The sequence below is a fragment of the Mastomys coucha genome, unplaced genomic scaffold (assembly GCF_008632895.1).
Source record: "Mastomys coucha isolate ucsf_1 unplaced genomic scaffold, UCSF_Mcou_1 pScaffold23, whole genome shotgun sequence".
NCBI classification, from domain to species: domain Eukaryota; kingdom Metazoa; phylum Chordata; class Mammalia; order Rodentia; family Muridae; genus Mastomys; species Mastomys coucha.
This window is the reverse complement of record NW_022196906.1, coordinates 32,676,838-32,692,501: the sequence shown is the minus strand read 5'-3', so window position 1 is coordinate 32,692,501 and position 15,664 is coordinate 32,676,838.

Below are 15,664 nucleotides of genomic sequence, written 5' to 3'. Positions count from 1 at the left end.
TTTCAGGCACATAAGAAACTCCTAGCAAGTCCTAGTCTAGATACATATGTAATGTACTCCAAAACACAAATGGGAAGCAATAAATTAAAACTAAAAATTGAATCAAGTGGTTATCTCTATACTGTAATAAGAATGGCTAATAAGCTTCTACAGAAGTTGGGAGAGTGTATAATTTGAACTTTGTGAACCATAGTGCTCATAGTACTTGCTGATTGTGAAGATGTGTTGGTCCAAGTTTGTATAAACTCTAAATAAGTTGTATTTATATCTGTGAAGATTATAGGTCTGTTTCCAGAACATATCCATTCTGAGCATCAGTGTCACATTGCAAAAATGCCAAGTACCAGGATCTGCTTGGAGAAGGGTTCTGAGAGAAAGGGTGTTTGGGAGAGGGGAAACAAAGAACTCAATTTCAAGTGGTGCGTTCAAGCTGATGGCTGGTATTCCGTTGGAGATGGCTTTCCAGAGTGTTCTCTCTCTCTCTCTCTCTCTCTCTCTCTCTCTCTCTCTGTCTCTCTCTCTGTCTGTCTGTCTTTCTCTGTCTCTCTCTGTCTCTCTCTCTGTCTCTCTCTCTGTCTGTCTCTGTCTCTCTCTCTCCCTCCCTCCCTCTCTGTCTCTTTCTCTCCCTCTCTGTCTCTCTCTGTCCTTCCTTCTCTCTCTCTCCATCCCTCCCTCTCCCCCACTTTCTCTGTCTCTCTTGTGTGTGTGTTCTTCTCCAGACAGCTTTTCAGAATTCTCTCTGCTCTGCTCTTTCTATTGGTATTCTAAAAAGTCTCTGGATAGCTCAACTCTTGCAGAACAAAAGTCCAGTTTTTTATTTTACATATCATTTCATTTTTTACCTTACAACCCCTTTTGATTATCCTATAAATCAGCATCCATGACCCCAGCCCTTATTTTTTAGAAAGAGATAGAAGCACAAGCATAGACAACAAGATAACTGGATGGGACACCACTCTAAAATTACCATTCTGATCATACCTGGACCTACATTAGCTCTGTGTCAGGCTGACTTTTAACTTATAAATCTATGTGCCTTCATAACCATAAACAAACAAACGAAAACTTATCTGGGTGGGATCTTGCTACTCTCTGAATCTCTTTATCTCCTTGATATCTTTCTGACAGACTAGCTCCAAGTACAGTTGCCTCTCTCTCTCTCTCTTTTTTTTATTTAGATCTGTGAAGCTCCTTGTACAATTCATGTTTCCCACAGCCTTAAGGGGCTGTCCAGAAAGTCATCCTTGACTCTGCTGTCTCTGATTATCATGGAGTCATTAACCTTGGTAGGGAGGACATTTATTGAAAGGAAGACATGAAAATGTGTACACTATTGTATAAACAAGACTGAGCCTGACAGCAACGCTCAACACTCATGGGGGCCCATACCCAGCTGGGTCTTTTCTAGCATCAGGAAAGCATACCATACTGTTCCCCACATGGCCAAGCCAGACTCAGCAGAAAAATACAAACACACTGAAAACACAATTGAATGACAAAGAAAGGAAATTAGAGAATGGGTACTCTGTGACTTGTAGGCACTTAGGTAATGATCCTTATGATCAAACCAAGATAGTATATCATCTTTTCAAATCTTGACTCTAAGGGATTAAGCCCTTTTAAAAACCTATTATATTTCAGCATATAGCATACTACATAAAGCCACCGTGGATCATTTTTACAGTTTCAATTCATAAAATTATTATTTAATAAACTATTTCACAGGTATTGTCTTAGACTTAAGTATCACAAGAGTATGAAGAGATCATAACAACAAAGGAAAGTTTTTCTTAATGAAATAGACTTAAGATGTATTATTAAATATATGGTAACCACAAATAATAGTTGGTTAGAGTTTCAAACCACGATAATTGCAAAAAAATAAATAAATAACACTAAAATTTGCAGAGAAAGATATCATATTGTAATCAAAAAAGCAAACTGACCAGTGTAGAAAAAGAAATGAAACAATTGGAATGACAGTAAAGCAATTCCAAAAATGGAAAGATCACACAATTAGAATAAAATTAGAAAACATTATTTTACAACAATATTTAAAATAAAATATGCCAAAAGGAAACATGTAGAATATTGCATTAAACAGCACATTCTTCTAAAGAACCCAATTGAATATTAAGCAGAATAAGTAAATATTATATTAGGCAATAATAATAAATAATTAATGGTATAACAAATTTGAAAAGTGTGTAATGACAAGTACCTTAATTGAGCACAAAGGTAAGAAACTAAAAAATAATGTATAAAACTTTTGGCCATTTAATAAATATGGGGTCATTAAACAATAAAATCCTGAGGATGATACTGTTAAAAGAAGATGTCTTAAAAGGGACTCACTAGGATATAGTAAGAAAACAAATAGGAAACAAAGCAACTCAAAACTTAGAAGAGAACAATGATTAACAAAAAAAGCCACCAGCATAAACACCTATTATTCAAGTCTTTACCATTTTATGGAAAAATTTGAGTATTTTTGTTAGTGTTTTACTATGCCAGAATATCATGAGGAAAATATTAGAACATAGCAACACTGATGAATAAAAATGACAGAATCAATGCATTTTTGAATGCAGATACTGTGTCCTTATTTTCATTAAATTCAAGGAGGTCTTTAATTTCTAAATTCCTTTCCTGACCCAGGGGTCATTGAGTAAAGAGTTGTTTAGTTTCCATGACTCTGTAGGCTCCTGTTGTATTGTTGTTGTTGTTGTTGTTAAAGTACAGCTTTAATTCATGATGGTCTGCTAAGACACACAAGTTTACTTCAGTTTTCTTGTATCTGTTGAAGCTTGCTTTGTGACTGACTATATGGTCAATTTTGGAGAAGGTTCTATGTGGTGCTAAGAAGAAAGTATACTCTACTGTGTTTATGTGAAATGTTCTGTAGATATCTGTTAGGTCCTTTTGATTCATAATCTTTGTTAATTTCATGAGTTCTCTATTTAGTTTTTGTCTTGATGACCTGTCTATTTGTGAAAATTGGGTGTTGCAATCTGCCACTATTAATGTGTAGGTTCAATGTGTGATTTAAGATTTAGTGTTGTTGTTGTTGTTGTTGTTGTTGTTTTTCCCAATGTGGGTGCTTTTGCATTTAGGGCCTAGATGCTCTTAAGTGAAAAGTCATCTTGGTGGATTTTTTCTTTGATGAGAATGAAGTGTACTTCTGTATCTCTTGATTAATTTTTATTGAAAATCTATTTTATTAGATATTAGAATGGATACTCCAGTTTGTTGCAGAAAATATTAAAAAGAACCAGCACATTCCCATACTTGTGCCAGTGATTCTTATGATTCTCTGCCTCAGTGGCCTAGTTGGCCATACACTGGTGGGCAATGGCTGACCTGTTTTTATTTCATGGCGACTCTGACTCAGAACTCCAGTCTTTCCACCCAACTCACTAGGTTCCCACTGGTGGGTCATTACCACAACACCCCTGTGCTTCAAATCCCCCATGGCCTTTGTGGTGCATCTTAGGTAAACCCATGCTGTGCTGCCATACCTTTCTCTCTTGATCCCAGAGGAGCAACAGTGTTTAAGAAAACACAACACAAACTTAGTTCAGAAATGACGGTAACTCAATGGCTGGGTGCAACAACTAAAATCCTAATCTTGTAAGCCTCATTAAGTCTAAGTTCTCCGGTGACAAATCCTGATAGATCCGCCATGGAACATGGGAGACACTCATAACTACGTCTTGTCCTCACATTATTCCCGTCCAAAATGACCAAGCTCAATCCTGCTTTCTCCTTTCCTCTGTCCAGCCCGGAAGTCCCGCCTACTCACCCATTGATTGGCTCCTTTATTCATTAGGGGATTGGTTCACAAGAAGTCTCCTGAGTATGACTCACTCCTTGTCCACAACCCCTCCCAAGAGAGAGGAATTGGCATCAACATACAAACAGCACCAGGCTCATCCACAACATCTCTGGGTATGTTTGCTTGGAAAAGCATTTCCAGACCTGTACTGTGAGGTGATGTTTATCTTTGTTGTTGATGTGTGTTTTTGTATTCAGAGGAATGATTGATCCTGCTTTCACATCCACTCTGTTAGTCTGTTGGAGAATTGAATCCACTGATGTTTAGAGACATAAATGACCAATGATTATTAATTCCTGTTGTTTTCATGTTGGTGGTGGTAGAGTGTTTGTTTGTTTGTTTTGTTTTTTCAGGGTTGTATAGTTAACATCCTTGTGTTGGAGTTTTTCCTCTAGTATCGTCTGTAGGGCTGGATTTTTGGAAAGATATTATTTAAATTTGTTGCAGAATATCTTTTATTCTCTATGTATGATGATTAAAAGTTTTGGTGGGTACAGTAGTCTGGGTTGACATCTATAGTCTCTTAAAGAGTTCAAGATATCTGCCCAAGCTGTTCTGGCATTTTAGAGTCTCTGTTGAGAAGTTGGATATAGTTCTGATGTTTGCTTTTATATGTTACTTGGACTTTTCCCCTTCCAGATTTTAGTATTCTTTCTTTTTCTGTAAGTGTTTTATTATGTGGTAGAAGGATTCTCTTTTCTTTTCCAATCTATTTTATGTTCTGTAAGCTTTTTGTATGTTTATTGACATTTCTTTCTTTTGGTTGGGGAACATTTCTTCTATGTTTTCATTTAAAATATTTATTTAATATTTAAATTATCCTTAAAGCTGGGAGTCTTCTATTCCTATTACTCTTAAGTTTGTTTTTTTGGTTTTTGGTTTTTGGTTTTTTTTTTTTTTTTTTTTTTTTTTTTTTTTTTTTTTTTTTTTTTTTTTTTTTTTTTTTTTTTACAGTGTTCCAGATTTACTGGATGTTTTGTGTTAGGAACTTTTGAAATGCTCAATAGTTGATAGCTGAAGAGGTTCTACAGAGATCTATAAACGATCTAAGCTGATGTTATGACAGAAGGTGACTCCTTGAAAACTGACAGTGCAGATTATTGCTGTTGAAAACTTCCACACAATCCATTGTACATACAGAGGTCAAGCTGGAACAAGTTTAGAACCTTTACCCCTATATTCTAATCTCTTTGGCATGGAAGAATACTCATCAGACAACTGAAAGAGAAACTTGAAGATCAACCCAATCACAAAGCCATCAATCTATAATCTAGTTTGCCTGCAAGATATGCTGAGTCAGTGGTGGCATAGAACTTGTGGGGATGGCTAAACAATGTTTGAAACACACATCACTATAGCCCCTAGAAAGAACCTGTGCCCTACATTGCCTGGATAGCCAGGAACCAGAAAATGGATAGCTAAAGGACCTAGTGTAGAACCAAACATGCCTGACTAAGTAAATAAATAAAAATAAATATCAAACCTATAAATAAATAAATAAATAAATAAATAAATTTGTATACATTGGTGAAATTATTCCTAATGATATTCAACTATTTTCAAGAGCAGTACCTTGTCTAGTTCTCATCATAGGTTTTTATTCATGCAGCAGGTGGGAATAAGTACAGAGCCTCCAGCCATATATCATGCAGAAAAGAACTCTAAATTGAAGGTCTCTATTTTGTCCCTCCTCTCAGAGATCTGGGAACCCTGTAGAATAGAGGGAAGGAAAACTATTGGAGTCACAGGGGATGGAGGACACAAGAAAAACATGGCCTTCCAAGTCAAATAAGAAAGGGCTCACATGGGCTCACAGAGACTGAAGTAGCAATTACAGGGCTAGCACAGGTATGCACCAAGTCATCTGTATGTATGTTATGGCTGTTAGCTTGGTGTTTTTGTGGGGCTTCTAAAAATGGGAGCAGGTGTTTATTTTTCGCCTGTTCTGAGATTCATTTCCTTCCACTGGGTTGTCTTGTCCAGTATCACTATGAAGTGTTTTGCCTTGTATTATTGTATGATGTTTTGTCGTGTTTGGTTGTCATCTCCTGGAGGCTTACTCTTTACTGAAAAGAAAATTGAGTGGGGTGAATATGGGTGAACACGTCGTTATATGAGTTCTAGGTGGCAGGGCAAGGCTGTGATTGGGATGCATTGTAGAGGGAAGAATGATTTTCCATTTTTAAAAAAGAGAATTAATGATTGCATAAAAATGATCATTCATAAGGACTTGGTTTTATTCCAAAGAAGCAGAGATGGTTGAACTTGCAGATTAATAAAGGTATTCATCATAGACAGATATCAGAAAACTATCTTCATAAAAAAGGCTTTTGAAAATAAAATATACCTTTGTAATAAAAGTTATAAAAAGACCAAGAATATGCTAGGTCTGCCATGATGATGGAAAGGATGGTCAAATGTGGAGAGTGGTAGAGCTGGAGAGGCATTCGCCTTGACAAGATGGCGTCTACTTCCGCTGTCGACTCCTGGTAAACAACTGTTTGCGCATGTGCGTAGAGTGAAAAGACGCCAAGTCATGGTCCATCCCGGGGCGTCACGTAGGGTGATGAGCAAACAGCCAATCATGGGCGGACATGCCGCACTGTGGGCGGACACGCCGCACTGTGGTGTATATAAGCAGTGCCGATTATTGGCTCGGTCCTTTTTTCTCCTCTTCATGATGCAATAAATGCTTGCTGCAGAAGGATCCTAGTGTCCGCGTGTCTTCTTGCTGGCAAGATGACTGCGCGGGCAACAGTCAAACATGGATCCCATCCCTAAAGCAGAGCCAGCAGGATGTGGGTCTCTTTGAGTGTTACATCCCCTCTTCACTTTAGTCATCCATCGGACTTCTAGCAGCCTCAGCTTGGGGGCTAACACCTGGGAGCTAAGACAGATGCTCTCTGTTGACTGTCTCTGAAGAAGCCACCTGACCATGCCCATCACCTGAGTACGCCAGCCAGCTAGCCACCTGAAGATCTTCTGAACCTGGGGACTTTGGCACCTGAACTTTCTTTGTAGTGTAATCTAGAGACTTGTTTTCAGTTTCTCCTGTGACTATAAGAACCCTGGTTTATTCTCAGTAAAGTAAAGGAGCCTTGATTGGGACATAACTTGGCTTCGTGCTTTCTCTTTGCATTTCAAACCCTCTATTTCAGGTCCTTTATTCCCTCCTGACTGAGTAGAACCCCATTCGTGAAACTGCAGGCCATTTCATTTGACTAATACTGGTTGTTGTAGACCTAAAGCTTGTTTTTATAATAATGTACATATTTTACTTCATGCTCCTCCTTTGGGAAATATTCTCCTTGCCAAGTTTTATGATTCCAAGATAAACAGTAACAGCATGATTCTGGAAATCAAGATTATATCTGGTGATCCTCAGTAATATGGCTATGCTGTGACTTTCAGAACAACTTTTAAGGTTGGGAAAGAACTCTAAAAACATGAGTTCAAGAATACATATATCAGTGCAGCAACTATTTACATGATTTCTCTCTTTTTAAAATTTTATTAGCATTTTATTTTTTATTAATAATTTTATTTATTTATATTTTAAATGATATCCCCCTTCCCAATTACTCCTCCACAAACCTCTCAACTATGCAAAATATAAGGATATAATATGAATTATAAAATGGACTTCATGGACCAGAACGAACATAGGCAGGTGCACTAATGAGCCAGCTTAGAAAGGTTTTAAGGAACAGAACATGATTTAGTCAATAGGGAAAAAAAGACCTGGATCATGAAATAAAGAGGAATAGTTTAAAAAGAGACTCAGATAGATGGTTATATAATATTAGTGGTAAATGGTGGTCTCTTCCATTGAAGGCATAAGCAAGTACATTTTATCCAGATATTCTATTCCCTAAAGGAAGTAGTTATATGCGTGATCCAAATAGAGATTGGAACTCAGAAAGAGTAAACGGGCCATGCCTTAACATAATAAAGTCAATATATGGTCAAGTTATAACCAACATTATGCTAAATAGAGAAAACATCAAAGCATTCACACATAGAGTAACAATGATATAAGAATGTCTACTCTCTCAATTCCTGTTTGGTATAATTTTTAACTGAAAGGCTGGAGAATCTTAGAATTTAAAATGAGGGCATTTAATAGAAATGTATGTATAATGTGTAACCTTTACTTAAAGAAGGCATAAGAAGTCTGTCACGAGCCAGGAAGGTAGACTGGTCAGTTCCAGGAACAGGATTTTGGTCAGCCATTAAGAAGATAACATTGCCCAGAATAAAGAACAGGAAAGCAGTCAGTCATTAAGAAGATAGCGTTGACCAAACCACATTCCTCTAGACAATGAGTGAGCAGAATGACTTCCTTGTGATCTGGTTCAACTAGGTAGTGGGTTCCTTTAGAATTTTCCATTGTGCTCTTGTTATGTTTCCTTGGTAACCCTTTCACCCCCCTAGTTTGTGGTGTTTCCCCTTTAAATAGCACTTACTCCTTGTGCTCGTGGTCGAACGCCTCTGGCCTGCCAGGCTATGAATTCAACCCCAGATCTGGAATAAACCTCGTGATTGCAGCAAGTTTGGCCTCTCGTGAGTCATTGGGTGGCCACGTCATCCCTAGACTTGAGTAAGGATCTCCCCAGTTCTGGGGGTCTTTCATAACATTTTAAAGAAGGTGGAAAAAAAGAGGAGGAAGCAGCAGTGAGGCCCAGATCTCAGGATAAGAGCCCATGGAAGAAGGGGAAATCTACACCCAAACCTAAGAAGCCCGCATTGAAGAAATGAGCTCATCTTAGCATCTTCTATGTCCAAGGCAGGATGTCCACCAGCTGTGCTCTGGTGCAGGTGTCCAGCCCCACTACCTTAGTCTAAGTGCAATGAAGTGTTGTAAGAGCCCTGCAGCCCAGCCCTCCAGTTTCCAGAGGCTCTTGGCGAAGAAGCCCTAGCAAGCACGTAATAAAGCAAGAAAGAAATAAATGTTCTGTAAATATGAAATAAAGAAGTTTAACTACAGCTGTATATATTTACAGATAAAGAGCTTTAAGTTCTCACAAGGAACCTTTTAGAGCTTAAAAGAGTACCAATACTATTTCAATACACGAAATTATCAGAGACAATCAATAGTATTTCCATTGACAAAAGAAAAACACACCAAAAGAGAAATAAATTCTATGCTGCCTAGTTTATGTCATGTTGGGACAATCTAGAAATATCTAAAAGGAGGGAACCTCAGTTTTAAAAACTGCCTCCATGCCGGGCGGTGGTGGTGCACGCCTTTAATCCCAGCACTTGGGAGGCAGAGGCAGGCGGATTTCTGAGTTCGAGGCCAGCCTGGTCTCCAGAGTGAGTTCCAGGACAGCCAGGGCTATACAGAGAAACCCTGTCTCGAAAAAACCAAAAAACAAACAAACAAACAAACAAACTGCCTCCTCCATAAGATCTAGCTGTAGGACATTTTCTTCATTGATGATTGAAGGAGGAGTGCCCAGTCTATTGTGGATGGTGCCATTCTTTGGATGGTGGTAGTAGGTTCTATACAAACTTTTCTGAGAAAGTCATGAAGAGCAAAGCAGTAAGTAGTGCTTTGCATCAGTTCCTGCCTCCATATCCTTCCCTGTTTGTCTTTCTGTTCTGATTTTCATAAACAGTAAGCCAAATAGACCTCTTCTGCATGTTTCATCACAACAATAGAAACCCTAACTAGGAGATATCCTTTTTGCAATAACCACTGCCCCCTCCCCCAAAAAAATCTTAAAAGAAACTTTATCAAGTAATTTAAAAAGCTCTGGAGTGAAATGTTTGTCATTTTAAGAGCAGTAAAACTAGAGAAACACAACAAGATAGATAAACCCTTAGCAAAACTAACTAGTAGGCACACAGTCGCCAAACTAACAAATTCAGGAATGAAAATAGAGAAACAGAAAACAAAAACAAACAAACAAACAAAAAACCCTCAGAGAAACAGAGGTATAATAACAGAAATTTGGGAAATTAAAAAAAATCATCGGATCCTACTATAAAAGCCTATACTCAAAAAACTGGCATATCTAGATGAAATGGATAACTTTCTAGACAGATACTACTTACTGAAGTTAAGTGTGGATCAGATTAACCATCTAAATAGTCCTTTACTCCCTGAGGAAATAAACCCAATCATTTAAATCTCCCAGCCAGAAAAAGCTTCAGACCAGATGATTTTAGGACAGAATTCTATTAGACCTTCAAAAAGACCTAATACCAACACTTCTCAAACTATTCCACAAAATAAAAACTGAAGGAACAGTGCCTAATTCTTTCTATGAAGCCAGAATTATGCTGATACCTAAAGCACACAAAGACCAAAAAAAGAAAGAAAACTTCAGATCAATTTTCCTTATGAATATTGATGTAAAAATACTCAATAAAATTCTCACAAACCAAATTCAAGAATACATCAAAATGATCATTCACGATGATTAAAATGAAAGGAAAAATTAAAGCCTCAGACCTGAGCTGACTAGTAAGAAGAATAGGGGCCTAAAAATCTATTACAAGCTGGCCCATGTAGGCCTGGGAATAAGCAAGCAAACTGTTAGATATCATAAGAGCTGGCAGGTCAAGAAGACACACAACTATAAATATAGAGAAAAACATGTCTAGGCAAGCAAGGACATTTCTGGGCATGCAGGACGTGCTTGGCAGGATCTGAGTAATGGCCCATCTGGCCCCTTAGATATGGTTTAAGGTCAGCAGGAAGGAGATGTTGACTCAGGCCGGTACCACCCACAGAAAAACCACAGAAAAACCACACATTGCCTTTCTAAGAAATTCCCGCTTTGGACTGCATGTATTTTTAAACTAGCCAATCATGTATAACCACACCAGCTCTTTTGTTCCCCTAGACCTTTTTCCCTATATAAACCCCTAGCTTTCAAGCCTCGTGGTCGCTTTCCCATTTTCTTCGAGAGTTTGGGAGATGGCCCGGAGCTCCACCATTAAAGCTGCCTCGTGCTTTTGCATCAAGCCGGTCTATCGTGTTTCTTTGGGTGCACACCTTCCTGAGACTTGAGTGAGGGTCTCCCTTCGGGGGTCTTTCAAAATAGGCTTCATCCCAGGAATGCAGGCATGGTTCAATATAAGGAAATCTATCAAAGTAATCCACTTTATAAACCAACTCAAAGAAATAAAAACCACATGATCATCTCACTGGAAGCTGAAAAATCATTTAAAAACTACAACTCCCTTTTATGTTAAAAGTTTTGGAATGATCAGGAATTCAAGGCACATACCTACACATAATAAAACAGTATACAGCAAAGCAACAGCCAGCATCAAACTAAATCGAAAGAAATTGAAGCAATCCCACTAAAATCAGGGACAAGACAAGGCTGTCCACTCTCTCCCTATTTAATCAATATAGTACTCCAAGTTCTAGCTACAGCAATTAGACAACAAAAGGTGGTCAAAGGGATACAATTTGGAAAGGAAGAAGTCAAATTATTACTATTTGCAGTTGCTATGTTAAAGTATATAAGTGACCCCAAAAATTTTACAAAAGGACTCCTTCAGCAGATAAGCAACTTCAGCAAAGTGGCTGGATATAAAATTAACTCAAACAAATCAGTAACCTTCCTCTACACAAAGGATAAATGCGCTAAGAAAGAAATTAGGGAAAAGATACACTTCACAATAGTCACAAATAATATAAAGTATCTTTGTGTGACTCTAACCAAGCAAGTGAAAGATCTTTATGGCAAGAACTTGAAGTGTATGAAGAAAGAAATTAAAGAAGACCCCAGAAGATGGAAATAGCTCCCATGCTCATGGATCAGCAAAATTAACATAATAAAAATGGCTATCTTATCAAAAGCAATCTACAGTTTCAGTGCAATCCCCATCAAAATTCCAACTCAGTTTGTCACACAGATAGAAAGAGCAAGCCTAAAATTCATTTGGAATAACAAAAACTCCATGATAATCAAACAATTAATCAACAATAAAATAACTTATGAGGTAATCACCATACCCTGACCTCAAGCTGTACTACATAACAATTTATAGTGATTAAAAACTGCATGGTATTGTTACAAAGACAGACAGGTAGATTAATAGAGTAGAACTGAAGACACAGAAATAAATCTACATACCTATGGTCACCTAATCTTTGACAAAGAAGCCAAAACTGTCCAGTGGAAAAAAGAGAGCAATTTCAACAAATGATGCTGGTTTAATTGGAAGTCTCCAAGTAGAAGAATGCAAATTAATCCATATTTGTCTCCTTCTAGAAAGCTCAAGTACAAATGGATCATGAACCTCCACATGAAACCAGATACAATGAATCTAATAGAAGAGTAAGTGGAAAATAGCCTGAAACACATTGGCACAGGGGAAAATTTCCTAAACAGAACACCAATGGCTCAGGCTTTAAGATAGACAATTGACAAATGGGGTCTCATAAAATTGAACAACTTCTTTAAGGCAAAGGACAGTGTGAACAGGTCAAGTAAGCAATCTACAGATTGGGCAAAGATCTTTACCAATCCTATATCCAATAGAGGGCTAATATCCAAAATGTACAAAGAACTCAAGAAGTTAGACTCCAGACAACCAAATAACCCTTTTTAAAAATGGGATATAGTGCTAAACAAAGAATTCTCAACTGAGTCATCTCGAATGGCCAAGGAGCACCTAATGAAATGTTCAACATCTTTAGTCATCAGGGAAATGCAAATCAAAATTACCCTGACATTCAAGCCAATCACAATGGCTAAGTTCAAAAACTCAGGTGACAGTAGATGCAGGTGAGGATGTGAAGAAAGAGGAACCCTCCTCCACTGCTGGTGGGATTGCAAGCTGGTACAACCACTCTTCAAAACAATCTGGTATTTCCTCAGAAAATTGGAAATAGTTCTACCTGAAGACCCAGCTATACCACTACTGGGCATAAAGATGCTCAAACAGTTAACAAGAACATGTGCTCCACTATGTTCATAGCAACCTTATTTATAATAGCCAGAAGCTGAAAACAACCCAGGGGTTGGAAGGGATTGCCACCCCATAGGAAAAACAAGAATATCAACTAACCAGGTGCCCCAGAGCTCCCAGGGACTAAACCACCAATCAAGAATATACATGGACAGGTTCATGGCACATATGTAACAGATGATTGCCTTATCAATGGGAGGAGAGGCCCTTGGCCCTGTGGAGGCTTGTTGCTCCAGTGTAGGGGTATCCTATAGGAGTGAAGAGAAGGTGGGGGGGCACCCTCTTAAAAGCGAATGGGAGGGGGATAGGGTGGGAGTTTGCAGAAGGGAGACAGAGAAGGGGGACAATATATGGAATGCAAAATAAATAAATAAATAAATTAATTAATTAATTAATTAAAAAAAATAACAAACTGAAAAAAATCCAGTCAACAAATGGGCAAATGATATGACCTTAAAGTCTCAAAAGAGTGAGGCACAAATAGTCAATAAAATTATGAAAAATAGTATTTTCAGTCATGAAGAAATGTAAATTAAAACTACTCCAAGAGTCCATTTTATTGTAACCAAAGAAATTTTGTAACAAAAGAAATATATAACATTGTAATATTGGTAAGTACATGTGCCAAAAAGGAACACTTTTACTTTCTTTTTGGAAATTTAAATTAGTGCGATTTTAATAAAAACAAAGATAGGAAGACCTCTAATGATGTAAAAACTTGAATTTTCAAATGAGCCAGAAATATCTCTGCTGAGTCTGTGTTCTCCAATATCAAAGTCAGTGTCTATAAGATATGTATTTATATTGGGGCATTATTCCTGAAGCATTTTTATCTAATCAGTCTACGTGTCAATATGGACCAAGAAAATGGAGTGAGTTGGTCATGATAGTAAAAGCTTGTGACTTTAGTACCTTAAAGAATGATGCGGGAGGATTGTGAGTTCAAAGCTAGCCTGCAATAAATAATGAGTTTGAAGCTAGACTAAGCTAAATAGTGAGATTATGTCTCAAAAACTGAGATTTGTGTATACCAAAAGGTTTTATTCAGTTATAAAGTAAAATAAAATGTCCTTTGCAAGAAAATGGATAGAACTGAAGGTCAATTATGTTAAGTGAAATAAGCCGCTCTCACAAGAACAAAAGTCAGATCTTTCTGCTTAGATGTTGAGTATGGGAAGAGGGTACGTGAAAGAGAACTACTAGGCATGCAAAGGGGAAGAAAGGGAGGGAGGTAAAAATGTACAACAAAAAAGATGAGTGTGATGAAATTATATGATATTTATATGTGAAAATGTCATATAAGCCTACTACACTGTTTAGGTAATATTTGTTATTAAAAATAGTTGAATGAAAAATTTTGTCCCTAGAAAATAAACAGAATTTATTACTGAATACTTACTGATGCTCAAGATATTAAAATTTCATAAAAATCTTTAAATAATACTTATTCAATAAAAGTAATACACTATATGATAATTAATTAGTAGTAATGTCAACAAGTCTAGGTACAAATTTATGAATGACATTTGAGACTATTCTTGTGTACTATGGGGACTATTTAATCCCTGGTGAGAAGTTCACATCTATTATCAAGAATTGGGGCATAAGCACAAATTGTTATTTCTTCTCTTTCTCCTTGATTGCCTTAGAGGAGGCATAAGGGAGATGCACTTCTGGATTTGGAATGAGGTGAGAAAGATTAAAAAACCTCAAACAACTGCAGTGTGCTGGAGGACATGGTGGCTCCGAGGTCTGGTATATTGTGTTCCTTCATATACTCTTTGTAAATTCATAACTACAAATTTGAACTACCTCTGATACTGATTCCTGTAACATCCTGTTTTCAAGGCCTTTGGCAGATTAAGGAAAACAAAATTCTTCAGTTGTATTCGTTTAGCTCTAACACATCAAAACACTAGTTCTTCAATATTAGCAGTGGTGAGTCTCAAGAAGAATCAGCACTGAGTTGATTAAGAGGAAAAAAATACAAGTTTCTCTGGTCTCAATCTATTGCATTTATCCATGTGTATTAGCAATAGGGGTTATGCGATTCCATAACTCAAAATTATAGCAGGGCTTCTACTCTCCTGCCTTTTTTCCTCATTTTTATATTGGTTCATCCTTACTCTGGGAGCATTACAAGTATAGCAGCTCCAGGAGACACATTAAGAATATAGCAAGGTCCAGAAAGGAGAGATTATCTTTTTCATAAAACGTTGGTGCGTGTTACAAATAAGGAAAGATTATATAAGAATACATTTTGAAAATAATATTTACAAATTTATCTATAAACACTATAACCAGCACTGATGCGTTTGTTCACTTACCTTTCTTTCTCTCATACATCTTTGGAAGCAAATTTATGGGTCTGAATTAACTCTAATTTAGGCTACAGTTTGAAAGAAATGTGTGGAAAAGAAAAGTATGTGATTACATGTGAATCTGAGGTAACAGATATTCCTCAAAGTTATTACTAATGATTGATTCCTTAGCTATTTGAAGCAGGACATCTGGAACCCAATAGACTGGTTCAGATTCCCTTCTGGGAATCAGAACAAGAACATGACTCTTGTATATGAATGCTTTCCTCCTGGTCATTATGATGGAACTGAGGTGTTTAGTAAATAATGTGAGCAGGGATAGGAATCAAGAACTGGAAGGTTGGATAACTAGAAATTTTGGAAGATAGCCTGAATAAGTTTGCCAGCTGGTTTTATTTCGTCACTTTGTCTTTTTATTTTCCATGGGAACCATATAGACAGACGTGATACTGTTCTAAAAGCTGATATGTTGTAGTAACTTTCAATGCCATGAAACAAAGGAAAAATTAAATTATGTTGGTCCCTTTGTCATGAACAAAAGCTTGGAAACAGATCACAAAGACGTCTGCTA